Here is a 27221-nt window from a genome sequence, read left to right on the forward strand (position 1 = left end):
TCAATGATTTTTACCAGAAAAGTTTCTAAAACAAACTAAAAAGGATTAAATATCATTTTCAAAAATAACAAGATTCATGTTTCCTTGTTAAGACATTTTCTGAAACAAATCGAAAAGGATTAAATAGAATTCAAATTTTAGTACCAAAATAACGAAATAAAGATTTAGAAAAATATATTATTATTCAGCAAGTGATTTAAGTTAAAATGATTAATTACTTCATTTTACAGTAAATAATATTCGTCCATTTCTGACAAATGGTCCACGATATTTTAATTGAAACAACTGTCTTGTACTGCAATAAACGTACAACTATGACTCTACTTAACTTCATTACATTATATTATTCAATATACTTTTATAATGCAAGTTTTATGTAATTTGTAAAATTAAAAAAAAAAGGAATCGCGAGTAGACTTTATTTACGAAAAAGAATTTGAAAATTTATAAAAGTACACTACATTAATTAGTTTCTCCGTAAGCTTGAAACTAAATATCGCGATTAAAAATTAAAACTGAACAACCTTCACTACTTTTCAATCAATCCACTAGTTTTGTTTAAACAAAGTACAATTAAAATTAAATAAGCAATTTCAAATGAACAAATATTCCTTGAAATAATTAATCACCAATCATCACAAAATAAAATGAATTTCCATTTTAAATAAAACTTTGAATAAAGTGCTATTTAAAACTTTATCGTATTTAATAATATTCAGTATTTCTAACAACCGAAAGCTCAAAATTTTTGAAATTCAAAAAAGAAAGCATGGGGCGAGGGGGAGAGAGGGGATGCTGAAAAGAAAAGTTTGATTGCCCATGAGAGCAATCTCTAAACAAACCCTATAAAACAAACCGAAATTACACGCAACACTAATTTAATAAATGCAAAAAAGTGAAAAATTTAATAACAATCGCGAATTCATTCGCAACACTAATTTCATTAATTATATAATACAAAAGCGTACGCGTGAAGGCTGCTCCATTATGCGCAACGCTAAGCTGAAAAAAAGAAAAGAAAAAACGCGAACTGTAACGCAACTCTACTCAAATCTACCGAATTTTGTAAGACGCAACACTAATCTAAAAAAGTAGTACAGCCAATCCAAGGCTGTACCTCTGCAGCTGGTCCATAGCTGCCTTATGGACCATGGCAGCTCCACTGGATCGTTTTTGGGCATTTCATCATATATCGCAACTCTAATGCAAACCGCGAATATTCATTATCGCAACACTAATTAGCAGGGAACTCTATAAACTAATGCAAAGCAATCGCGTATTTATAATTCACAACACTGGGAAACAATCGCGTTAATGTCATTCGCAACGCTATCTTTAACTAACATGCAATTAAAATGCAAAAAAGGGGGATTCTCAAACCGTGAATTTTTTATTCGCGACACTAAAGCAATCAACATTAAAAAGCAAAATTCTATCTTAAAGCAATGAATATTACGAAGCAAAATTCTCCAAAAATTTTAAAGCAATGTAAGAAGGAAACGCGATATTTAAAGTTCTCAACACTAATATACATATACATAAATGAAAGTCGCGATAATCATGCATACGCAACACTAAATTGAACCGTAGTCAATATTCGCAACACTAAATTGAAAACGCGATTTGCCCAAAATCATGGGGGTCACGGGCCCCCTCTTCTCCTGAAATTATAAAACTACAACTACAAGCGAGCACAGTGACAAAGTAGTAACGATAATGATTTCCCATCCTTTTTTGCAAAAGGATGCAAAATCATTATTAGTTCCCCTCTTGAAAGACAGTTTGTCGGGGCGCTTCGGCATACAGCCACTTCTTTCTTCGGGCGGTCCACCCACCTGAAACTTATATCAAAAGCTCGAGACTTGCAAATTCGCAAAACAAAAGAAAATAATCAATAAAAAAGAAAAATCGCGAAACTCTAATTGACACGTGGACGAAAAAGGACTTTATATAAGTCGTTGTTCGTGCACACGTGCCGTGCTCGAGCAGAACTTGTGCGTTTCGTACCATCGCGATCGCGTATGACGACTTATGAAGTCGCCAAAAATTTGAAAAATTGTACAGATAGAATCGAAGGCGAACGACATACTCCGTTCGTATCGATAGTATCGTCAATTCTTCAAATATATTCCAGGTACAGGTTGATCACGCGAAATCGCGCCTACCCGACCAAGAGACTGTGACAACCTGTCCCGGCCCTACCTACTTACAATCTATCACACACACCAGAAGATATACTACCTACCTACCTAACGCTATATTTAAAAAAGGCAAAATCACATTCTCACAAAAATTCATTCCACGACCCCCATACACTCCACCCGGGCGCAAGAGCCTAAACTAGGGAGAACGTCCCGGGACGCCTCCGTCACCCGAGTTTCATCTCACATCACACTCTACGGTACGTACCATTTTTCACTGAAATCGTCTGGCAAGGCTAGCCATCATTGCGTATAATGATAATTACAAAATTTAATTAACTACTTTGATATAGAATATTTTATAATAATGGTAATAATCATGGTAATAGTAATGGCAATATAGTAATAGTAATGGTAATAAAATAGTATTTGATTTGTACATTCATCGTACATCTTGTTGAATAAAATATTATTTCAAATTAAAAGTTAAATGAAGAAGTTATTAAACCGACGCAATTCCACAGCCTAAAAACACACACACCATATGTGGAGATTACGTCGTGTACGATATACTAACACAATGCCAGCCGCTTATTAATTATTATTCTTATGAACTAGGTCATCGTGCCCATTGCCTCTACCCATCCAAGTAGCACCTGGGCACGTGAATGGGCTTTGGTAATAAACACGGAAGGGGTTAAACCTGAAAATCCTGATCTAGAAACATGATTAGTACATAAACGTCTAACGGGCTAATATTTAACTATTTTAATAAATGTGACTCGACTTTGTAAATATAAAGTTTTAAGAGCAAATACTGAAAAGCAAAATTGAGCAATTATGACACAAAAATGCTGCACTGCTAATATCAGCTGGCAACGAAGGTTTTCGGGCCCCCTAGACTTGCGCCAGACGCTACATACCACCCACCCCGCCTGGACGTCGTAACGCCAGGACGGGATGCACCCCTTCGCTAAGAGCGCTACCCGCCCGTCCAACACGTTGCATCCAACGGTGTCAGATTTGCGGACGCCCATAGTATAGACAAAAGGACTACAGTTTAGAATATGGTAACATATGGGAGTGTTCCGTATTCTAAAGCTGCGCCTGCAAAGGCCTAGTAATGCATGGGTATATCTCCCAGAGATGGTGTTCACGGTCTTATGCCGCGGAATCCTTGTAACTAATTTGATTAATTAAATAATACATGGGATTGAGATTAAAAACCAAAAGGAATCCCACCGAATACTAGAGTGAGCGTCGTCATAATTACTCCCGCGCTGGAAATTTTTCTACAACACTAATTTAAGAAATGCAAAATTCTAATAAAAATGAATTTAATGTCTCTAATTAAGAATTCTTTGTAGTGAAAAAAGAATTTATTGTGAAAATTAATAAAACATCCTCGGGCGACTCCCTCCTCAGAGTAAATTTTCAAGAATACGTAAAATGTGTTGAAATAGATCACTCTGACTTGGAAATCTACCCGTCACGAATTGTCTTCTTGTACATAAATTGTTCATTTTTTCATGAACGTGTAAATAAGTTAAACTTCGCTATTGAATGAATGAAATTTTACTACCCGTAAAAAATTCTCAAATTATATTTGAATTTATAATGTACAAAATTAGTCAGATAGTACTTAGACAAACTAAATCAAATTGTTTCGGTATTAAAATATTTCATATTCCACACTTAAGAACATTTAAGAGCATTCATATATTTCATAAATATCTATTGAAATATGTGGAATTGGAATGATATTAAAACGCGGAGTACAAGAAGACCTAGCCTGAAGTAAATTAAATGAAACAATAAAAATATTACTACTCATGGGTATAATCATACCCATGGTCACTATGCTCGCTAACTACGTATACAACCAGTAACCCGTGTCGATTCGGACCATTCGTCCTACGACATGATTGGGTACTGGAGGAACCATAAAACATGCGACTCACCGTTCGCAGATATACTCTTCTTCCGTCAGTCAAGTAGGAGGATGCACACCAGGTAGAAGGATGCACACCAGGTAGGAGGATGCACACCAAGTAGAAGGATGCACACCAGGTAGAAGGATGCACACCAGGTAGGAGGATGCACAACAACCAGGTAGGAAGTTGCCTTAGGATCCGTCTAGGAACTTGGCAAAATAAAAAACTTCATCTGTAACAAAACAAAAAAGACTTACGATTAATTTTGCAAATTATCAACTTTTATTCTAATAAAATTATATACGAATTTGGATTTTATAAAAGATTAGCAATAGCTAATATATCGAGCTAATATATCAAGATTAGTAATAGCAATATATCGAGCAATTAAAGAAAAAAAAAGAAAAAAAATAAAGATATAAAATACTAGTAACGCGACCGTGAATAATTTGCGGCGAACAATTGTAGTGACTCTACTTTCACGATAAAAAGGAAAAAGCAGAGCCGCGATGCTCTAGAAAATATTTTATAATACGTAGCAAACAGTGACTCTACTTTCGCGTGATTCTTAATTGTACAAACGCAACTCTATTCAGGGCCAGTTCGCCCTTTAGAAAACCAAAACATTGCAAGTATTTACGTGCAAACATTCTACCGACCGCCTTGCGCGCGGTCACAACAATTCCTGAAAGAAAAGATTAGTGAGGAGGTTTGGGATGAGTGGAAATATACAACAGATACAAACATTCTTCTTATTTAGCGTTCGCAAAGGAAATACTGTTATTAATGGCTTGTTAATGGAAATATCAAACTTCTTGAAATATCTTCAACGAACATAAATATTATTGAAAAAAATGCTTAGAATTAAAAAGGACTCAATGAAAAAAAAGTAATAATAAACGTTAATAATTGATTATAATAAATTAAAACAATAAATTCTTACGAAATTCTATTTCAGATCCATATCAGGTGTCATGGCGTCCTTTCAATATCCATCAAATATCTGTAATAAAAAAGAAATACGAATTTATGTAAATAAAATTTAATCAACAATAATAAAGTTATTATTAATAAACGATCGAACTATAATTGACGCAAAATATTTTAATAGACACAATGCGTACCTACTACTTATTTGGAAGGATGCTCTGAACATGTCTTGTCATTTCGACATTCGCGAAAGATATCATGAGAGATCCTACTTTCTGCCGAAGACCGATCGGCAACTCTCGGCAATGTTCGGTATATTCCTCTATCGGCCGATACCTAACCAAGTATTTACACGAACAGGTCTAAACAAGAATAATATTACGATGCTCAAGAAAGAACGTTATTAAATTAAAAACAGCAAATTATGTAAAACAATACTAAAAATATTCAATAATGTTTAGGAACTTAACGATATAAAAGAGAAAATAATTCAGATTCTGGTGTTCCACTCTTACTGTGTATTCGCGGCGAGAGCAACAATTTTCAACTCGCGTATTTTTGAAGAAAACGCCGAATTAATATTAAAGATCAAGAATTCAGACTTCTGTTCGATGTTTCTTTCTGTTTTTTGTACTGTTAACACCCGATCAGCAATTTAATTTAATATTTGAAGATAATTTAATCTTACCTGTTGCAGACACGTGCCAAACGGACGAAGCTTCGAAGAGGACTGTTGCACTCCACCACACTCCGCGAGTCATATCCTGTAACGATGAATCTGATTGGTTTAAATAAGAGGACGCCATAATGGAACGACCAATCACAGGCATTGGTAGAAACTTCGAATTGCTTAGAAACTTTAACATTAAAAGAACGGAAAGATTCGTTGAACATTAGCAACGCCATATTGAAATAAAGTCAAATAAGATCAAAATTATTTTTTTCACTTTGAAGCACCGAAATAAGAAAAAAGATAGAAAAATACATAAGATATTAATGGTATTTAATAAATTATTTGTTGATACAAAATTATGTTTGTTAAACATTGTTTGCTAAAAAATTATGTTATTTAATAAATATATTGTTTTAATTCGTATCTGTATCGACAAAATAGGGTATATATTTTCAGCTTACGCATTTCTGAAGACAATAATATGGAAATGATGTCAGAAGTCATGACTCCGGTCTTCTCTTCAACTTTGTTTTCTGTTTGTTGTATTTTTGATACCTAATACACAATTTAATCACATATGTATGTACTACACGAGCTGCGAATGATAATTATTAGGTTGTAATACAAGTCGTCCCGTTTTTTGAGTTGGTAGCGTGATATAGTATTTTCAACTCGTAAACAATTTCACGCAACCAAGTGTCATACGTCAGTTTAAAGGTTAGGTTCTCATGATGTGTCTGCGTATGTGTAACAATTCAAATAAATCATTGTAAAAATAATTAAAAGACGGAACGAACTTATGTTACAACCTAATAGTAAGCGTTTTTCTCTTGATCACGTTGCATCCCGAACGAATAATAAATAAATTTAATATGACACACACACATGATGCGTCACGAGTTCCAACGACGCATTTGATGCTCCATCATCTAGTTGGAATAAAAAATTCTATGAACCGTATATTAATATAATTTCCAAAGGATAGAACCATATCACGGAAAATGTTATTTTCTTTCTTGATATTGATTAGTAAGCGTTTTCCTCTTGATCTCGTCGCATCCCGAATGAATAATAAATAAATTTAACACGCCGAGATACGAGCTCGAAAATCGTTCTACTGTGAACGAGCTGGTCATTTTGGCGATGGGAAGTTTTATTTTTAATTTATAGTTTCAATTTGAATTTCTGTTCCCTGCACATTTTCCCGTATTGATTTTCGCGTCGCTCTGTAACGGTATCCTCTACATAATATTCGTTGCATTATAATATTTTATTTTATTCTATAGTACTTACTTTTTTTTGAAAATCTTCGCATTTTACGTATGACGATGAAACACAACGGTCGCCTTCCAGCAGGACGATCATACGTAAATACAATATCGATCATAGTGTCCGTTCGATAGTCTAGTGAAAAAGCACTAACCCTGGAGTCCAAGTTTAACTGCAGCAAATATCATAAATTTAATTATTTAATAAAAGCATTAAAATAATAAATAATAATAATAATAAATAAATAAATAAATAAATAATAAATAATAAATAATAATAAAATAATAAGCATTAAAAGAATATTCAATAATTTAGAATTTCAATAATTTATATGAGATTATAAAATACACTAGACGAATGGACACTATGATTGGTGTTGTACCTGCTTCCCCCCACCTCTGTTTCCTTTCGACACGACGATCTTTCCGCTGTTCAGCATGTGTTCGTTCGGTCAACGCGTTTGTTGTGATTTATTAATCACGATTTTTCCCTGTTTAACCTAATTCTCGTTGTCTCGGATAACCTCACGTTGTTAGTCCATTAGATTAGTTATTAGCCCTATATCAGTTATAACTAATATAGTTATTTGTGTTCGTTTGGCGGAATCTAATGGACTAACAAAGTGAGGTTATCCGAGATAACGGGAATCAGGTCAAACAGGGGAAAATCGGCTAAAGATAGAGGAAACGCTTAAAAATGTATCGCGACGGCTGCGTGCACCTGTTCGAGCTCGTCTAACTCGTAAAATTCGAAAGGAACATCCGCCATAAATCCGCGAGAAGAAGCTTCCACGTTAATGTTGACGTACTCCGTTTCATCCTGTGCTGTTCAACCCTCCCCATCGCGGAGATATGTTTGCCGAGGAGTATACGGCTCGTGTAAAAGGTAAGTAGTAAATTTCCTTGAAACAGTACCTCCTTACGTCGCTTCGCGGAGTTTCATTCAATTTACCAAGTTTGACATCTGCTTTTGTGCCGATACGCCGGGAGAATAGAAGCGCGAAGCGACGAACGGGAGGAGAAGGGGGCGGATGAAATTGCTTTGTAAACGCAACGACGAAATTTTTCCCATGGAAAGATTTAATTTTGCAATAATAATACGAACAATACCGTGCAGCCTGATATTTTCTCCGTTGATATTCGAATAATTTCGATGCTGAAATTCGAGGTTCAATAATGTTTCAAACAATTTCGAGCTTTGTTACAAGGTAAAGCAGAGGGAGTTTTATTGCACTTATATTTCGAGCCAATTTCATTCGAACCCGCCGTTTGGATTGTTAGTTTTGTTGTTACGTATTGTTCGGTGCATTTTTAGATTTTAATAACAATATCTTGTGTCAATCTATCGAAACGAAACACACGTAATTTTATTTATTGAATTAACTGTATATTAGTGATTAGGAATTTGGTTAAATACGTTATCAGGAAATGATATTTATTAGATTAGAAGAGAAAATGTACCAGAACCTCATTGAACTTCTTCTAATTAATTAAACAACCGTATTGTCAATTGAAACGAAATACACTTGATTTTATTTATTAGTGATAAAAAAATTTGCGAATGAAAATTAATTTTTATTAAATTCCTGATCAGGAAATGATATCTATCATACTAGAAGAGAAAATATATCTCATTGAATTGTTTTTCTAATCAACAAGTTTTCTATCCGCCTTTCGTTTCTCGCTGTTCGATTTGTCTTACCCCCGTATCGATGCTTATAAATCGTGAATCGGCATGGCTGGTGTCCCGCAAACGCGAAATAATTCGAACATAAATAGTGCATCGAGTAACCGTTCGAAGAATGACGGGATTCCAAAGGAATGAGGAAGGAAGTCAGGGAGTCGTCCTCACCCCTATCGCGAAGCATTTAATCCGTAACTTTGGCGCTCGCTGTTCCCCCGGGGAAAGCGTTTCTCTTTGGTTTTCCGCGCGCAACAATAAGTTTTCCCCCGATGCAGGCCTGTCAACGACGCACAATTGGCGGCACCGGGGGATGGGAGGGTGGCGGTGGTGGCGGATGGGTGAATCTCACCGCCGCCACCCTCTCCCCCGTTGCAGCGCGTCCCATCCGAGCACCCATCCCTCTCTTTGGCCGGATCTCATCCCATCCTCTGTATTCCGTGATTGCACGGCCCGGGGGCGATATTGGGGTGCGTATGGATCGGCACAAGGGGATGCGCCTGTTCACCCTGTTTCTCCCTCTCTCGTTTCAACTAATATCTCTCTCGCACTCTCTCTCACTGTGATTCTCTCGTGTCGGTACATCCGACGTGTCTATGACTCTGTCCTTCTCCTAGTTCAACCTTTCCATCGTCCTACACCCTCGTCTACTATTCCGTCCGCTTGTTCCTCCTACGCGACGGAGACGAGAGAAACGCTTTATGGACGAGGGTGACCGGAGAAACTTGGTGAAACTGCCACGAAGGAATTACTGATATTGGGTACCGGCATATCGGCGTAGATATCTTGCTCGGGATTTCGCTAACCGTCAATGGGATCACCTGCTTTTCATGGTGATTAAAAGATCCCTTGGTTACTGGCTTTTCGAAACTTACTTGGTGACTTTGGCATTATTTAACGGCGTTTCTTTTTCAAAATTAACACGTTGATTGGCACAGGGAAAATGGGCATTTCTTATGGAACGTATTGAACCTCTAATTATTTGGAATAGAAATTATTAATTTAAAAATTTCAAATTTCAAACTTTGTATTTGCTATTTCACATTATTTGTAATATATTAAAAAAGTACAATATACGCTCGATAATTCCTCGCATTTCGAGTTGCGGAAATGAGAAGTTATTAAGCGTCTATTGTAATTAAGTAACTTTGTTATATTCAATATATCATTCTTAGCAAGCTATTCTAAAACGCTGTAAAATAAAGCCATTATTCAATGCCTGAACTATAAAACAAATATTTAACAGAAAATTATTTTTAAAAACAAGTCTCCAATTTCCGCTAATTATCTTGCAATAATATATAATTTCTTTTAGTAAGAGTTCAAATATACCCTCATATCTTTCTTCAAATAACTAGTTACCCTCATATTATTTATATATACCTAGAACTGACACGATCGTTCTTTCCACTGGACATGCACAGCAGGGACAATACATTAACCAAAAGACCCTTTTCGACTTGTACTCATAATCCCCTTACACGCGAAGCCAACTACGAAGATGGAAAATGAGAGGGAGTCACCTAGAGCGATTAGATTTTCCCCTCTCGCCGGACGATAAACATGTCCCAGTAATTACTGATATTGGATACTTGCGGATGGACACGTCAATTATGCTCCCAGATAAGATTCCACGACGATTGTTTTTATTTACCCCCGTTCGACTTCACTTTCTGTAAACGTAACGCGATACCTTTAGGGATGTTTTCAATTTCTCGATGTTCCATGCCGAGGAGGATCGAGTTGTTTTTCTGAAAGGGAGGTTTTATTGTTAGTAACGAACAATCGATGTTTATGCAATTTTAAAATAAACCTGATAATCTGATTAATTAGTTAGAAAATCCTAAGAGAAGAAGTTAGCTTACAAATAATTTATGCATCGTACAAAATGAAAAATATATTCTCAGATAGCAAAACTGATTTCTGTCTAAATCTTGTTTAAAATTCATTTAATTTCCTGTATTTAACAATAAATATATATCGATTTCAATCTCAACGAAACGCTAAAAAGTATGAACAGTAATTTGACACTTGACATACAAATTTTGCTATCAGCTTAATTATGAAATATTTAGTATGTTTCAAAAGATTGTCGAATTATTAATGATTGAGGTAAATTTTGTAAATGACGAAGCATCAAATTGGAAAAAGTTGCAAGGTATAAAAATCTCATAGAAAGAAACTAATCAAAATGTCAGGTGAACCACGAAAATAAAAAAAAGAAACGATTCAAAATCCTTTTCTCGTTATTATACCTCGACGAAGGGCAACCTGAGCCAGACATCAGTGATATTGTACATCAGCAGTTCCTGGAGGACGTGCAATTTAATCGTTTGCCCGGTGACAAAGGGTACTCGCAGCCGCCTCAGGACGCATTCCTGGTTACGTTTACGACAACGGCTACAAAATCATTTGCCAGACACGTAAGCTGGCACACGAACGTAGAGATCTGTGTATACACTTGCGGTCGCTTTTCATTTTGACCTGACTACCACGTGAAACCATCGGTCCCCTAACTGTCCTCACTTTACGAGCCGTCAAGAAGTAGAATGAGAATAAGAAAGCAGATATGTATAAACATTTTGATGATTCTACGTGATGTTCATATTTATCGTATTTCATTCATAATTCTGACGATCATTTTGTTGGATACTTATTTAAAAAAATGAATATCGATTGATTTGTTTTAAAATTGAATATAGAACGATTTACTTGAAGTACGACTGTCAATTCGATTAATCAGTTTGGAACTGTGTATATAACATTACTAAACGCGGTCAAATTCACACGTACAGGCATTAGTGTATCATCTGTGGTTCACTTGGTGGACCGTAGGACGACCGAGATAGCTCGAACGTAATTATGTCAAATTTCCAGGTAACGCGGCCGCCTGTAATTTCAGGGAGTGATTAAGATAATCAATAACTCGGTATTGAACGGGTGGTTATGTAAGGTATTAATAGAATACAGATGTAAAGAAATTTTCGATGTTACAAGTTCCAAAAATTAGAATTACGTAACATCTTTCTATGAAAATATCTTTCTTTTAATTAAGTTAATTAATCTACTTAAACTACCTTCATTCGAGTCAATAACATCTCGTTATATTTGTTATTATCTTTGCAAAAAGTCGAGAATTTAATTGTCAATCATTTTTGATTTTGAAAGGAAATACTTATAATTGATTTGAAGGACCAGTGATTCAATTTAACCCTTTGCCTGCTGAGTACTCCAGACTTAATCGTTTTGCGTGTGCGAAATAAGAATTAAATCAATGACACTTATCATTTTTCTTTTCTATTGAATTTAATTTCTTAATTCATTTTTTCATTGTTTTATCATATCATTATAATCTGATAACATATGATGTGTAATTAGTAATATGCATTGATAACTGTTATTCGATTATGATTAAGATAAACAAGACGGCACATGTGCGTCCATAGTAGTCAAAGGGTTAAAGGAAACATTGCGAAGGAAGCAACCGGTATTACGATAAATAAATACCGAACGAAATCAGACCTCACCCCCGCATTTCCTTAGCATACTAGATATTCGTACACTTGCGGTCCGTTTCCATTCTAACCGAACCGCCACCCCCCTAGAAACCATCGGCCCCTAACCGTCCGCACTTTATGTGCCGTCAAGGGGGTGAGAAGGCGCGAGGGGTTGACGGCGAGGGGAGGTAGAAGGGCGCCAGGCAACCCTCCTAACTCTCTCCGGCCCCGGGGGTGAACGTGGGCTGGCTCATGGCCTCTTGTTGGCAAGGGACGCAGAAGGGAGAGGGAGAGAGTGCTGGAAGCAGCAGGGCTAGGGATATTACGGACAGGACGCCGAGATATCCACCCCCTCGTCCGACCTTCTCGAGGGGCGAGCGTTCGGGGGGGTGGAAAGGCGCCCGAGAGACGGCCGAGGGTAGCGACGGATATAAACGTGACGCACACACGTTCAAGAAAAACGAAGTTCGCCGGAGGAATTCCGTGTTGCACGGGGCTCGATGGTATGCCGAGGGGTTGCAACGGAATCAGTGGGGTGATATTAGCTTTCCTTCGTTATTAATAAACGGTTCACGCGAGCCTTGATAACGCGTGTAATGGAACGAGGCTGGGCTACTCTTATTACCACCCCCCGCGGGCCTTTTACTACCCTGCTGCGCTCGTCTATTCCTCGTCGAGTTTCGTTCATTGCAGGAAACACGTATCGGTTTCTTTTTTAATTTTTTTCATACCCTGATAGGCTTAGCTTGCATTTTAGAGTATGAAAAATTAATTCTATTATAATATGCAATTTTTTACAAAGTATCGAAGAGTATTTCTCTTAGTATTTGGCACAAGTTTTATGGAGTGAAATATGTTTTTTTAGATATTTTCTATTGTTTCAATAGTAGCAGTATTTGCGGAATAATTTTCGAATAAATCGTAGAAATTCTACTCGAGTACTGCAGGTTCATATCTTTCCCTTGGTTGGCAACAGAGCAGAGTGATGCGGTGTTCCGAAACTCCGTGGTCCTCTTCGTCTTCCAAACACCCTGCCACCCTATAGCTCGCACCCACACAAACGCACAATGCTCTGACGTGCAGCACGGTTTTAGCTCAAGATGGAATGCTCGTACCATTTCTCCGTGAGCACACTTAGGGAGGGTGAAAATGTTTTCTGTCCTTCCTCGTGGCCGAGTGATGTCTTTGTCATCGGAGAAATATGGATTTCTTTTTCTATCTTTAGCGAAAAATTATACCATCCCTCCGATTGATTCATTAAATCGTTCATAAATCTATAAACAATTATTTTCTTTAAAGATTCAAATAATTTTAACCACTTTACCAAGAAAAAGCACACGCGTGTCCTTCGCGAACTTTAAAGTACCTTAGATTAAACCAAGTAGGGTGAAAATTTTCGTTGCGGTTACGATCCTTTCTTTACTACTTCAACCCTTCGCTCCGTCGAGATCCCCACAGGTGCCTCTGTGTGCCTAATCATTCTTTAAAGTTTCACCTTGACGCTAATTACCCCGATAGCCGAAGCGAGGAAGTAAGGAGATTAAAAAAATCCGTGAGAGAATTTCACCGACAATGCTTCGACGACGGTGCATCATTTATCTGACCTGTCGTCGCCTAATTAAGATACTCAGAAACATTAGCCGAACGATCGAACTCTCCGGACGAGAGAATGTCCAAGCGTTCTCTTTAAGGTTCATAACGGTGACCTACATAATCTTAGGGGATTAAAGGACCAGACTAAATATGAATAACAGCCCTGAAATCAGTTCAGCTATTCATTAATTTGTTTAGGTAAAATATAGTTGATTAATAGTGGAAAGAATAATGATTTTGATCGATATTGTTAGAAGTAATTCAAGAACATCAGATTGTGGTCACTAATGGCGTGGTCCTTATTAATTTTGACACCTTCGACTTCACACGCGCAGACATCCACGTATCTCGTCCTTGTTATCGACAGTGGCTGCATCGACCCTGTTCCTTTTTCGTCTTCATCCCCAGTGCCTTTGAGCGGTCGGATAGCAAAGAAGAGGGCGACAGCTCGATGCAAAGGCCGTGAGGCGAAAGAGAGAAAGAGGGTCTCAGTGAAAATACATCGTCGTTGTATATCTTCCTTGACCGTCAGGGGCATAACTCCAGGATGAATCAGTGCTTCTTGGACCGCACCGGACCCACCCTTAGTCTTCTTCCACCTCTATACCCGACCCTGCCACCGACTTTGCCGCCCTCCTTCTCGCCCACCGCCCCCCCTCGAGCCATCAGAGTAGAAGAGCGGAGCAACCCTCTGGCCTGAACCTTCATCAACGGATCTACCGACCCCACCTTTATCAAGAACCCCCAGTCCTGGAACCCCTTTCGTTCTTCCGCTCCCTCCCTCTGCCCGTCCCTCGCTCGCTCCACATCTCTCTGCTATCACTTTTCGCGCTATCTTTGTCGGTTCCGTGGCCGTTGGCCGTACTCTTTCTCCCTCGGACAACTTCTCGTTTCCCTTGGTTCCTCTTTCGCTGTCAGGTCCTCCGCTTTACGCTTCCCCTCTCGCTCCGCGCGCCACCGCTTTCACCCTCGCCTCTTGCTCTTCTGCTTCTCCATCAAAACCCCCGCTGCCCCTCCATCCGCCGTAACCATCCCACGGACCCTAGATTAACGGAACCCTTGCTGCCGGGAAAAGGGAGTTACCTCGGCACACCTAGCGCGAAGGTGTCGTCACACGGATGGTAAGATAAAGTGTACGAGGCAACGGGTACAGCTGAATATAGATACATCGCGTACACCTGTTAATTTTTTAATCCCCTTTAGGGGACGACGCGTACCCGTAATCTCGGCTAACGAAGTTGGGAAAGTTCGAGGCGAGGCCGGTATCCGGTACGGCGTTAGAAATTCTAACCCTTCCTTTTTATACCGTTCCACGTGTCCACGGGATCGGGATGGTATATCCGTTTATGGATATTTCGTATTGATTTTTCGATTTCAAATATAAAATAACGTGGAATGTTCGATGTTTATTTAATCGAAGAGAAAATTATAGTTAATCCTCGGACGGCGGACCATGGAGAGAGACCCAATTTATATTATGTTCATTTTCTAAATCTTACGCGGTTTCTTTAAAAATTATTTTTTTAATAAATTATATGTACATTGAACATTGAACTTTCAGTTAATATTGACCCAGGCTCCGCTGTTCAATTAAAAATTTATTTGGTAATCAATTGGTAATTAAAAATTTTCACTTAGGATAACTTTCGACGTTACAAGACACTTTTAAAAATGCACTAAATTAGCTTGATCAAAGTCCAAAGAGAATAACAACGAACTCATGGGAAGCTAGCCCACATAGAAACTCATGAATTCGAGAAGCCTGTTCAACTGATATTTCGTACATTTCTGTTGAATTTAAAAGACGCCGATGCATAGTAACGAGCGGTTACTTTTACAATAACGGAATCGGTAATTAGTTACGTTTCACGTGGAATGTGTGCAACCGCATGTACGCGGGGGTGGTATCGGTTTATCGTGTACACACTGGCCTCGTGTGGGTTGGTAGCTGGTGGTAAAGGGAATTTCAACCAGACCGCCAGATCGATTCGCTTGAAATTGGAAAAGAATATTAGGTTTCTGATTGAAACGACTCTTCCGAAAATGTACAGGACCAGACGTTACGCTTCTGTCCACCTACGAACTTTAAAACACTTGAAAATTTGTCTTTTCAACCCTGCAGCACAAAGTAGCCATATGAAACCATGCAAAAAATCGAATTATATTTCATAAATATGATATAAAATTAATTTTTTAAATCACAAATTGACATTGATTACTTGGGGCATTGTCCACTGTCACAAATGACAATGTGTTAGATCTATGAAAACAAACATACATTGTTATAATTCGTTTCCTGTATCGTTTATGTAATATAGAAGTGGTTGTTTTGCCCCGTCAGGCAATTAATTGCCGCAAAATCTTCAAATATTTACGAAAATATTCGCCGCCCGGTCGGTCGATACTCCGCGACCATCAATGTTTACGTGGTCTGTACCAGCTCTATTGTCCGGTTAAAATATGAATGGTGAAGTTTTAAATATCACCACGAGATTATTTGCGAACGTGCACCCAGTGCAAAAAACAGGCTCGGTTTGGTTTAACAGATATCAAGATATAAATATGTTCAGTCGAATACGTCGAATGTTTTGTGCAGGGGTGTAACAAAAATTTTGAGCTAAGTTTTTTTCCACTTTCCCCTCCAGCGATAAATCAGCATCGCAAATATTTTTCAATCGCATGAAAATATTTTATTCAAGACACGCGTTTGAGCCGTAAATAATCACTGATTAACTAGCGTCGAATCCCAATAGAATCCACATCCCTTTCACCCGCATCTTTCATTAACTACTAATAAGACCGAAAGAGTTGCAACATTTTCACGATCCGCCAATCAAGCTCTCGTCGATCAGAGTGGTAACAATAAAAACACAGATTCGAGCCGTAGCAGCTGTCACGAGTGTCTCGTCACGACCGCGACCCGCCCTAAGCTCGCCTCGCGACCCATTAAAATTCCAGCCGACACACGCGTGACACACACAGGGACATAGATAACGGGATGCGCGACGACGTCGACGACGACGACCTATATTTGTTGGTGGCGGATTATCGAGACCAGACGAGGAGTACGTCGAGAACAGAGCGGTGGCTGAAGCACTAGAGGAGAACTAGGGCCGAGGCTGTGTCGTGTGTCCGGCCAACCGTGACCATATTTCAAAGTCCCTTTAGGGTAGCCAGAATCCTGGACAGGGGCCCAATTTCATGGCGATGCATCGCTACCTGTGATTATCAGCGCGTACCCGTGTTCCCTCGGCAAGTCGGAGCCCAATTCTGCGTTTACAATCAGCCCGTCCACCCATCCTCCGCCCACCCATCCGTCCACGATATTCCGTTGCCCGCTCGTATCTGTGGCCGCGTCCACACATACACTTGCCACTTGGTTACGTGTACCCCGCGTACGTGGTGCGGCTTCTCTCGCGTGTGCATCGAAGCTACGGGTGCGCACATATGCGTCCACGCGTTATAACGGATAGATACCGGGGTCCCGTAGCCATCGCGTACAGACACACGGTCGTACGTGTAGCCGGGTGTATATCTATATCTACCACTGTATCTACCACTATATCTACCAGTGTAGCTCGCGTCCATTTTGATACCATACTACTCGCCTATATACCGAGGTCGCGTATGTAACCGACTGGTATATAACATGGGGCTAACATGTAGGTAGAACCGCGCGTACGCGGGTACGACGGTAGATATAGGGTCGGCTGGTAGAGTGGTTAGAGGGTTCACAGGGATGGAGGTCGTTGGAGGGTGGTAGGGTAGGCGGCGTGGTAGGTAGGTGAGGTGGCGAGCTCGGTCGACGAGGGTGAAATAGAGGGGAAGGTAGTGAACGTTCCATCGAGGGTGGGTAGAGGTGTGGTTGCTTTAGAGGTGCGTTGAACCCAAGCAACGCAGGTAGGTTGACATCAGCGTGCCTTGTTCCATTGAAACGTGCGAAATCTATGTGAAATCCCACCCCCCCTCTATGGCTGAGAACGAGGAGCTCGGGGAATCGCTTGGACTCGCTTCGTGCTGCTTTAACCGTGGGGAAGAATAACGATGAGCATCGTTTTGCTCTTCTCAGAAAAAGAAAAGTCGATCTTGATGGAAAAGAGAGGATCTTACGGTGGTACGATGGTACTTTGCTGAATTTCTATGGGGGGTAGTGAACTTTACTATCCCCTCCATGAGACACTTGTATCAATGAAAATGTAAATTCCTTATAATCAATGTTTATATAAAAATTAATTGAAAAAGTGTCCAAAGAATTTTGAACGATACTGTACGTACTGAGAGCGAATTTCGGTATTAACTGGCTTTTTCGTTGTTCACACTCGTTTCTGTACCTCCACGTCGTTAGAGACTTTTTATACTCCCGTTGAATATGTTATTTATATCACAGTCCACAGTTTCGGCGATGATTCAACAATTTATATCCATATCACGGAGATACTCGAGGTACCCTCCTGTTTTGTCTTTTAATATTTAAATTATTGCGCTAAACCCTTGCTGCACAAACGAGCTCGCTGTAAATTCGTCGGAGATTTACATTGTTACATAAATTGAAGGCTTCTTTCCGGTTATACAGTATCCATGTATTCGTTAATGCTCTTAGTAATTTATTGTTGATTTTTTTAAAATTCTTCGAACTTTTTATATGACACCCTAATTTCACCCCAATATTCGCTTCCGCCATTCAACTGTATTTAGCTCAAGAGCAGTCTTTCGTTGAACGAGCAGGGAAAGTACTCTTCGCGATTCAAGTACATCGCATTTTGTTTCATTCAAACTTTGATTTCATTCAGTTTCGAGCCTCGCAGGATGAATTCAAAACTCCCGGAAAATTCGATGGCCGGCAATAGAGTTTCCCTTGCCAGCACGGGAAAATCACATGAATCGCGTAGTCTCGTACTCGCGTATTTTCTCGATTTCACGTTTTTGCATTTCGAAAAAATATTACTCGACAGCGTGCGGTTGATTCGAACTGATTCCGCATCGACGGATTCACGATAGCCGCTGATAAATAGCTGGAAACGCGAGATATTCCGACCGATTTTTCAAGCTTAATTATCCCGAACGCGAACCTTTGAAGCTGATCGAACAACATTTTTCCCCCATTCGTGACTGTTCAACGGGGAAAACTTGAACAGTGAAAACTTTGAGCGACAACAGTGGAACTTTGGTCGCTTTTACCAGCCACCAGATCGATCCACGTCCGATCGAACTCCGCGAACTTTCGCTCTCCATCTGTCCGCGAAATCCACCCCGTTCTGTTCGCGATTACAAACAACCGAAACTTTTCTGCAACTTCCAGCCCGCCTCGAGTTGAAATATAAATTCTAGTCTCACCCTTTAAAATCTCGATGTCTTAAATCAAATATCCTAACCGTACAAAGTTTTTATTCATTATTAAATTGTAGAACAAAGTAGAAAATTATCCCCAATTTGTATATTGGATCGAATAAAAAATTGCGAAGATTTATAGGAAAATCGTCTTGTTATCGGGACAAGAGGAGAAAGAAAAGCTTTACCTGTTTCTTCATATTTTCCACGCGAACCTCTGTCTCGGCCTCGCAGTGTGTAATTCAGCTGTACCTAATGCTGGTTAGGGGTGGCGGATGGGGTGGGTTTCACAGGGTGGTTTGGCCGGGTAGAGTCGAAGGTGGGTGGTCGGGGAGAGCGTAGGAGGTGGTGGCTCTGTTGTTTGTGTGTCAGCCGCGTTGGGACCTTCTGCCCATCCTCCCTTCGACCCCTCGCAGCCCGCTTTCCCTCTCGACTACAACACCCCCTTAGTAAGTCCGTTGATGCAGCTCTGCGTATATATGTGTGTGCCAAGGTAAACGTGTGCGAGCGTATGTAAGCCAGAGCCTATGTATTACACCTTACAAACATTACTTCCATGTGCTCGGATAGCCTATGTGCCGGATACGTGGCTAATACATAGAGAATATTGTACCACCTCTCTCACCCCTTGTCTTCTTCCCTCCTCTCGCAACACGCACAACGAAAGTTCGCGCGCTATTTCCTATGCGTCGCTTTTAAACGTGTGCATCGTTTACCAGCGAGTCTTTCGCCTAAGGACAGGTGATTTTATTAAACGTTACTCGGGAATTTAAGACACTTTCGATCTCGCGAATTTCAGTTTCGAGAGCATCCGATACGTTTAATTTCATTTATTTGTGTCCCTTTCGATATAATTAGTGGAGTTAACATAGCGTAAAAGGATAGATTCGAGATAATTTGAAGGGACACCGTGTTCAGGCTAATCGTTTAATCAACATAAGGCGACGTATTTATTCAGATACAAGATAATAACGCAATTTTTCCTGATTAAACCAATTAAGGTATTCAGATATTCAAGGCTGGCGTCTCGTGAATTATTCATAAGACTCGAGATATTTATATTCGCGAAGTCTATGATTTAAGTCGTCCAAGATTTCCAAGGACCGCTACTTTCCAATAATAATCGAAGCAGCCCGCGAGTCGGTGGAAAAGTTTCACGGTCAAAGAATAAAGCAGCCACCCCCCTCAACCCCCTCGAACTATCGCGTATTTCCGCAACGTTAAAGTTCTTCAACAAAGTTACATTGTCTCGATTCTAGCAAGACTTTCGAAAACTTTCGAACATTTTTAAGCCCCTTAAGACTTCTTCGTATCATTAAATATATTTTAATCGCCTTAATCGCCCAATTACTCGAATGTTTTCAATTTCAATTTTAACAAAAATCTTTTGCTCGATTATTTTAATCACATTCGATGCATCGACGAGCTTCGCGACAGTCGACGTATTAAAAATCATCATTTTCGTATTCTTTCACGACTAAATTACGGGGAAATGTTCGAGGGACAGGGACAGACGCGAGAGACAGAAAGCTCGGCAGAGCCCTGCCTCTCCGTCATACTGTCACCTCACCCTCCGTTTCACCATCGCAACCTGACTATTCCGTGGCTGTCGCTCCGTCTCCTATTCTGGCCTCGCTCTCAGGGGTGGCTTGACGCAAGGTGAGGCTTAGGGGTTACGACGTACACACGTACTCGGCCGCGCACAGGGAACGGCGGTACAGTTTACGGAGACAGGTATTCTCCGCGACATGCACACGGTAACGGGTACCGGTTGCGTAAGTACGACGAGAGCCGGAAGGGGTGCACGCTAGAGGGAAGGGGTTGCGGTGCGCGCTTGGACGAGCGCGTTAGAACGCACACACGCGTGCACCTTTACGTGCACGGAGGATGTACAGAAACGGTGAAATTATTATCGAAGAGGAGAAAAGAACATTCTTACGTATTATGTACGGGAAAAATTAAAAGAGGGTGCGTTTGCTTTTCTTAATTAATCCTTCGAGCATCCGTGTGTTAATAAAATAATTTTTTCGATATTAAAATTTTCATCTTTGATCGATCCCGATGAGAATTGTTCTTCCGTTCAACTTCCTCCCCGTTCGAGCAACAACGAAACGATTACGCGTGAATCGTGTGTCCGACGAAACCCGTTGAATTCACCGGAGGGCTGCGCGAGTCCTATTTAGCCGCTCGCTCTTTACTTAATTACGCAAATGAGTGATTATAAACGCGGCTACGAGCGAGCAGCAGGGCTCGCGTCACTCCAGGCGTGAAACGGAAACACGCAAAAAGTGTGTTTGCATAAAATAATAAGGAACACGGGGTGAAACACCTGACGCGCGCTGGCGTAGCGGGCGAATGGCGGGAAACTGAATAGGAACCTAGTGCCGCTGGCAATGATAAAGATAATATACGACGAAGATACGTGACAGAGGTGGTAAAGGTAAGAGCCGAGGTGGGAGGGGGAGAAAAAAAATGGGAATGTAATCACCGGGGACGACCTCGCGAAACTACCCCTTTCACCTTTCCGCGGACCGCTGAAAAAGGGGTAGACAATAGTGCGCGATGAATTTACAGGGTGGCTGAATTTTCATTCAGTCAATGTTTCATTATGAATGAAACGGCGAAGTGTGAACCTGAATAGATTTACAATTACTCGTATTAATATTCGGACATCGTTTAATTAATTATTAACCGCGAAGGGTGAGTCGAGTTTTTTCGAGTTTTTAGAACTTGTTTCAAGTTAACGACGGTTACAAGTTATTCGGATATTATGGAAAACCGTATTCGGTGTAGGTTTTTAATGAAAATGCAGTCTGGCCTGTTTTTCCACAAAAAAGACTGCTTTTGTGGCGATGAAAAAGATTGTTTAGCACTGTTTTTTGCTGGAAACTAGCAAAGCGACTAAAAAATGCATACTTCTACCGTAAGGAAAAAATATAGGGTGCAGTACTTGTACCGCAGTGCACGGCTACTCTGGTTAACAAAATTATTATCACGTTCATTGTTTAACAGATTTTTGCAATAACATTTTAAAATTAAATTTTTCAAAAACAAACATTTCCTCTGCGTTGTATTATAAATTCTGGGACGTCTTTTATATTTTAAAAGTATACCTTGCAAGGATTTCGGATACCATTTATAATCTAGGATACGGGGAAACTTTAAAGTTTCCCGTGTATCTACCCCCAGTTGGTGACCGGTTTCGTTCTAGAATTATTCATTGAATGATAAATGCACGGGAGACAAAGAAATAACGGGCCACCGGTCTAGATGCAAGTGTCCTCCGGATTTTCCACTCGAGTTAACGACAAAACAGCTGGCAGGGAGGCGAGGGAGCCTTCCAGCTAATTAAGAAAGCAATCGTTCCGATAATCAAATAAACATCCGCCTAACTACCCGTTATCGACCACCACTCGATGACACTCGAGCAACTTCCGATTAGTCGTCTGTGCCATCCACCCCCGATTACTTAAATTTGAAACCTAGAAAAAAGAAACAGAACAAACTATAACAATTAACACATCGATAGATACTTATTCCTCCCCATTACTATAAAATAATATTTTACATCAGAAAACTGAATTCTCGAGTAAAAAGTAACCCGATATCCCTGTCACTTTTTATCCAACCTTGCAAGAGTTAAAACGTTCCCAACAGCTGCCAAATTGACTGACCGTTCGCATATACACGTAACTAAGAACGAACACGGTGGGGGTTGAAAGTTTGGCGTCTGTGGTTTACACAACTTTCCTGTGCCTTCAATTATTTTATCAGTTATACGTTTCACTATATTTCGCGGGCAGAAGGTACGGCATTTCAGGAGCGAGAATCAGCCAGAGGACGCGAGAGAATGGGGGTGAAAGATGGGGGAAGGGGGTGTAGCGGTGGTAGTAGTAGGACGAGGCAACGGTGCGGTGGTACGCGCAGGGGGCTGAAGCAAGACACTCTTCCCTCTGAAAGGTGGAAGGCATTTCAGCCGGAGAGCACGTTGGCTCAGCTGTGTTTTCTGTTCGGGGGTGGTTGCGGCGTAGCGGGCAAGCTCGTGTACCGTGGTATGGGGCGTAAAGGGAGCAGAGTGTAGGTGGTTGGTAGCGTAGTTGGAGCTGTAGATGGGTGGGATGGGTGGTTAGGTTAGGTGGATGGCTGGCTGGCAGGCAGGCAGGCAAGCAGGCACGCAAGGGTACGTCGAGCTACTGCAAGGGGGTGGTTGGTAGATGGGCGGCTAGAGAGAGAGAGAGGGTGAGAAGGGTTGGGGGTGTCGAGGGGCTGCGGGAAGAGTAGCAGGGTGGTGGATTGCTTTGAACTAAGCTGGGCTAGAGGTGGAGTACGCTCAGCGGTTGGCGAAGGGCAAAAGGGGACAGGGGAGGGTGGATGGTTGGTTGGCATGGGGGCAGAAGGGCGGCTACGAGGGGAGAGAGAGTGGGTTGAACACCGGCCTCTGTCGACCGGTGGTGTGGGGTGGCAAAGGTAGGAGGGTAGATATGGGGTGGTAGTCCTGGACACCGCAACCCACCTAACTACAACGTGGCTAGTATCTACTGTTCTAAATAATTCCGCGGTACGATTGCTGCGGGCTTCGGTGCTCCACCTGCTGGCGAATTCAAAATCCACGTCCTCCTATGGTGGTTGCAGGTCTGATGGCGAAAAAAGAAAAGAATCCTCCGTCTGAAATAAAATCATTGTTCAGCTCTATCAATCGTAGACAAAGTACTGGAGGTGAAAAGTGAATTTCAACCTGAGATCTTATATGGAAATAAAAATCTATCCTTCCTCCGAACCAAAATCATCGTTCAATCGTAGACACAGTACCGGAGGTGAAAAGTCAATTTCAACCCCCTAGGACTTATGTGGAAATAAGAGTCGAATATTGTAATAACATTATTACGAAAGTAGCATTACCTTTCGCGATGGAATATACAAACATCAAAGAAATTGAGACTTTCGAGAGGGAAGGTAGAATTTATATTTGAAGAAGGGGCGTGGGAGGAGAAACGACTGACGTGTCGTCGTCGACGAAGTTACGGTCGAAACGGTTTTTAACTATTGGGATCTGTGGGGTTGGCGCGGATTACCGAGGGTGGCTGGGCCCAAGTGCTCGCCAAGGGTGTATTTAGCAGCGGCTGACGCGTGAGAAGAATGGCGAAAGAGTTTACTGGCGAACCAACCACACAGCTCTCTTTTCTTTTTTTTTTTTTTCTTTTTGCTCTCATTTCAGCTGACATACTATTTATTAAGATGGAGAACCCCCAGAGCTTTTCGAATAGTGCTCTCAAGAACGTCGTGAGCGGGCGACGGGTTTTTCGCTCTTTGCGGTCCAATTACGCTCGCGTTTCACTTACCTTCCTATTTGATTTACTTCTACGTTTAATTGAGTTTCCTAGAGGACGCTTCAACAGTTGGGAAATTTTGTCGGATAGCGTGGAAACGTATAATATGTAGTGAATGTACCATCATAAGTTGTGATATATTACGGTAATAGAATATGAATTTTCAAGTAGACCGAGCTTATTAAAACCAGTCGAAAGCGTTTAACCTTACCACGCGGCCTCTGTAAAACAGGCTACCAGCTGAAACGATGTTTTTCCACCGTCTAGTGTAAGTGACTTTCTTGCTTTCCTTCGAACGGATAGAACGCTTTTCGTGGAAATAAAATGAAAAGTAAACGGTTAATTATTTTTCAACCAGCAAATACCTATCCATTAGGAGACAATATCGTTCCGACAAATGCACCGATTATTCATATTTATATCGTATAAATATAATATTCTTCTGTAACGTCTTCATATTTACTTCTTTTTTATTATACTTGAATTCAACAAGGTAATCAGCTAATTGGTAGGAAAGCGGAATGGCAAGGATTTATTGCGTTCCAAAGTAGCCGAGGTGTTGCTCCTGTTTTCTCCGCTATGGACTCGGTAACGAGCCAAGCGATAAATTCACGTATACGTTTCTTCCTCGCGTGTAAACGTACACGTGTACGGGAACGAACGAACGATTCATGGAATCCGGCCGCGTTTGTCTCGTTCGCCGTTTAAGTTGGCACGCGGATGCACTTCCGGTGCGTTACTCTGCGGTCGGGAAGCGAATTAACGAGCGTCCGTGGCGCGACAAAAGTCCGAAAAATGGGTCAGCATGTCTCGTTTATTTTCAAGGTCGTCGGAAATCGATTCGCCCTCCACGTTTTAGGGCGTCTCGCTCCACCCCCTCCTCATTCTCGTCTGCCACGCAATTCTTCGTCTGTTTCCGCGACGAAATACCGTCCGTTCTGCGCGTTACCCTTAATTCTTGCCGTTCGATCCTCCCCCTTCAGCTCGTCCCTTTGCCGCGTTCACCCTCGACTCTTCCTTAACACGCGACGCGGTTGAGCGAAGCTTTTTGCAGATTGAAGACGCCGTTGGAAAGATAATATACGGTCTTCTTTCTTTCTTTCCTTCTATTTTCTTTGGGACACCAGGGGTTGCAAGTGTGGCGCTTTTAGCGATGGCTTTTATTGGAACTGTGCATTTCAAGGGCTGCTTTTTGGGTATATTTAGCTATTTCTAAAGGGGTTAGATTCTTCTATTAAGAAATGAAAAAATGAAATTAATATTTTCGAAAATTTAATAAAATATCGTAAGTGATTTTGATACTTCCAATCCACCCCTAGTCTTCTCGCCGCGTCTCTTTAAACGTTTCATAATATCCTCCTCTTACCTCAACATCGCTGGTTAACTACGAGTACGTTCTCGTCCGCTCTCTGTACGCTTTGCTGTCCACCCTTCTCGTCCGGTTGCATTTTCAGCAGGGATGAAAGAATCCGGAGAAATACGCGTTTCCTGTCCGGTTGGCGTAATAAACGGACGGTAAAGGACTATTATACGCATAGCCGGTGTTCTCGCGGAGGATACAAAGAACAGAACAAACGATTTCACCAAGTTTACGCGTGTACGAGGGTCAAGTACAGTCTGTCCAGCAATACCGCGTTGCTTAGAAATAATCAAAATTCATGTAATCAAGAAACATTTATTATCATTAACGTATTCTAAACCTGGAAACTTTCAAAATTAAATATACCACTTCTGTGGTGTTCAGAATAACTCAGCTACATTTTATAACAATGTTATAAACATTTATACCTTCCTGAAAGAAATCTTGAATTAAACATTTTATAACCTTCTTGATTTTTTAAAACATTCAAAAATTTTCATCTGAAAATTTCATTTTCATATAAAAATACCATCGCACAGTGTCTTCATCGTTATAGAAGACACTTTCCTCCCCCAACCCTTAAGATCTCCTCTCTTTCCCAAGGTCCAGGGCCGTAGCCACGTCTGCTATGTTCTTATTAAACAGACTGTACGTGGAACAGCGCGAAGTAACTGCAATACTTGGAATGGTTGAGTAACATATGTACGCACATGTATACGTATACTGGGAGGGTAACGAAGGGAAAGAGGATGAGGATAGGGGGTGGATGCAGGTTATATACGGTTGCAGACAACCTCGGTCCAGAGGATATTTCGCAGAGGGGTTGGTCCAGGTCGAATCCTGAGGGTTGCTCGTTCTCAACCCCTCCGACTAGCCGGAATCAACCCCTCCTGGGTCGGGTCGAAAGCAAAAGCTTCTCCTTTAGCCGAGCTTCGCTGGAACAAGCCTGCAACTCGAACGAGATCCTCCCCGGTTCCTAGTTATCCTGGTTCCGTGTCTTCGGTGAAAGGTAGAAGCTTGCTCTGTACGTGTTCAACGACCGAATGTGTCGTTTCCCTTTGAACGCTCGCACGCTGGGGCTGCGATGTTTGCGTTTCCCCGTTGCACCAACGGAGATGAGAGCAACGTTTTGCGCGAATTATGGATCACACGGGTTGTCGGGCGGCATGAAATTTCGAGGGTGAAGAAAATGAAAGACACTGCTCGGTTACGGTGGTTTTGAGAAACTTACTCTCGTAGAATTCTCAATTTAATTAGAATTCTATTTGTGTACGAAAATTCTTATTAATTTAAGAAATATTCAATTTGTTCGCGAGGATCCTTACACCCTTAGATATCTTAAATACCCTTGTTTTCTCCTGTAAACTCGAGCCGAGTCAAAACAGCAAGCAGAAGGCGCAGAGGCTTCCGCGTGACAGCTTTAACCCTCGACGAAAGTAAGTTTCTGTTCGTTTCGGCTGTACAAAGGACCGCTTCAGGCGTTCGATGC

At 40.9% G+C, this 27221-nt stretch overlaps 1 protein-coding gene across 1 annotated transcript in view; it reads left to right on the forward strand.

Moving 5' to 3' along the window:
• Positions 1-7620: 7620 nt before the first annotated feature.
• LOC117605063 (nucleolar protein 4-like) overlaps positions 7621-27221 on the forward strand; it is a 116641-nt gene continuing 97040 nt past the window's right edge. Inside the window, exon 1 of the mRNA XM_076688395.1 lies at positions 7621-7832. The gene's annotated coding sequence lies outside the window, so the exon portion shown is untranslated. The remainder of the gene's footprint in view (positions 7833-27221) is intronic.

This window comes from Osmia lignaria, chromosome 5, assembly GCF_051020975.1.
Source record: "Osmia lignaria lignaria isolate PbOS001 chromosome 5, iyOsmLign1, whole genome shotgun sequence".
Taxonomy (NCBI): domain Eukaryota; kingdom Metazoa; phylum Arthropoda; class Insecta; order Hymenoptera; family Megachilidae; genus Osmia; species Osmia lignaria.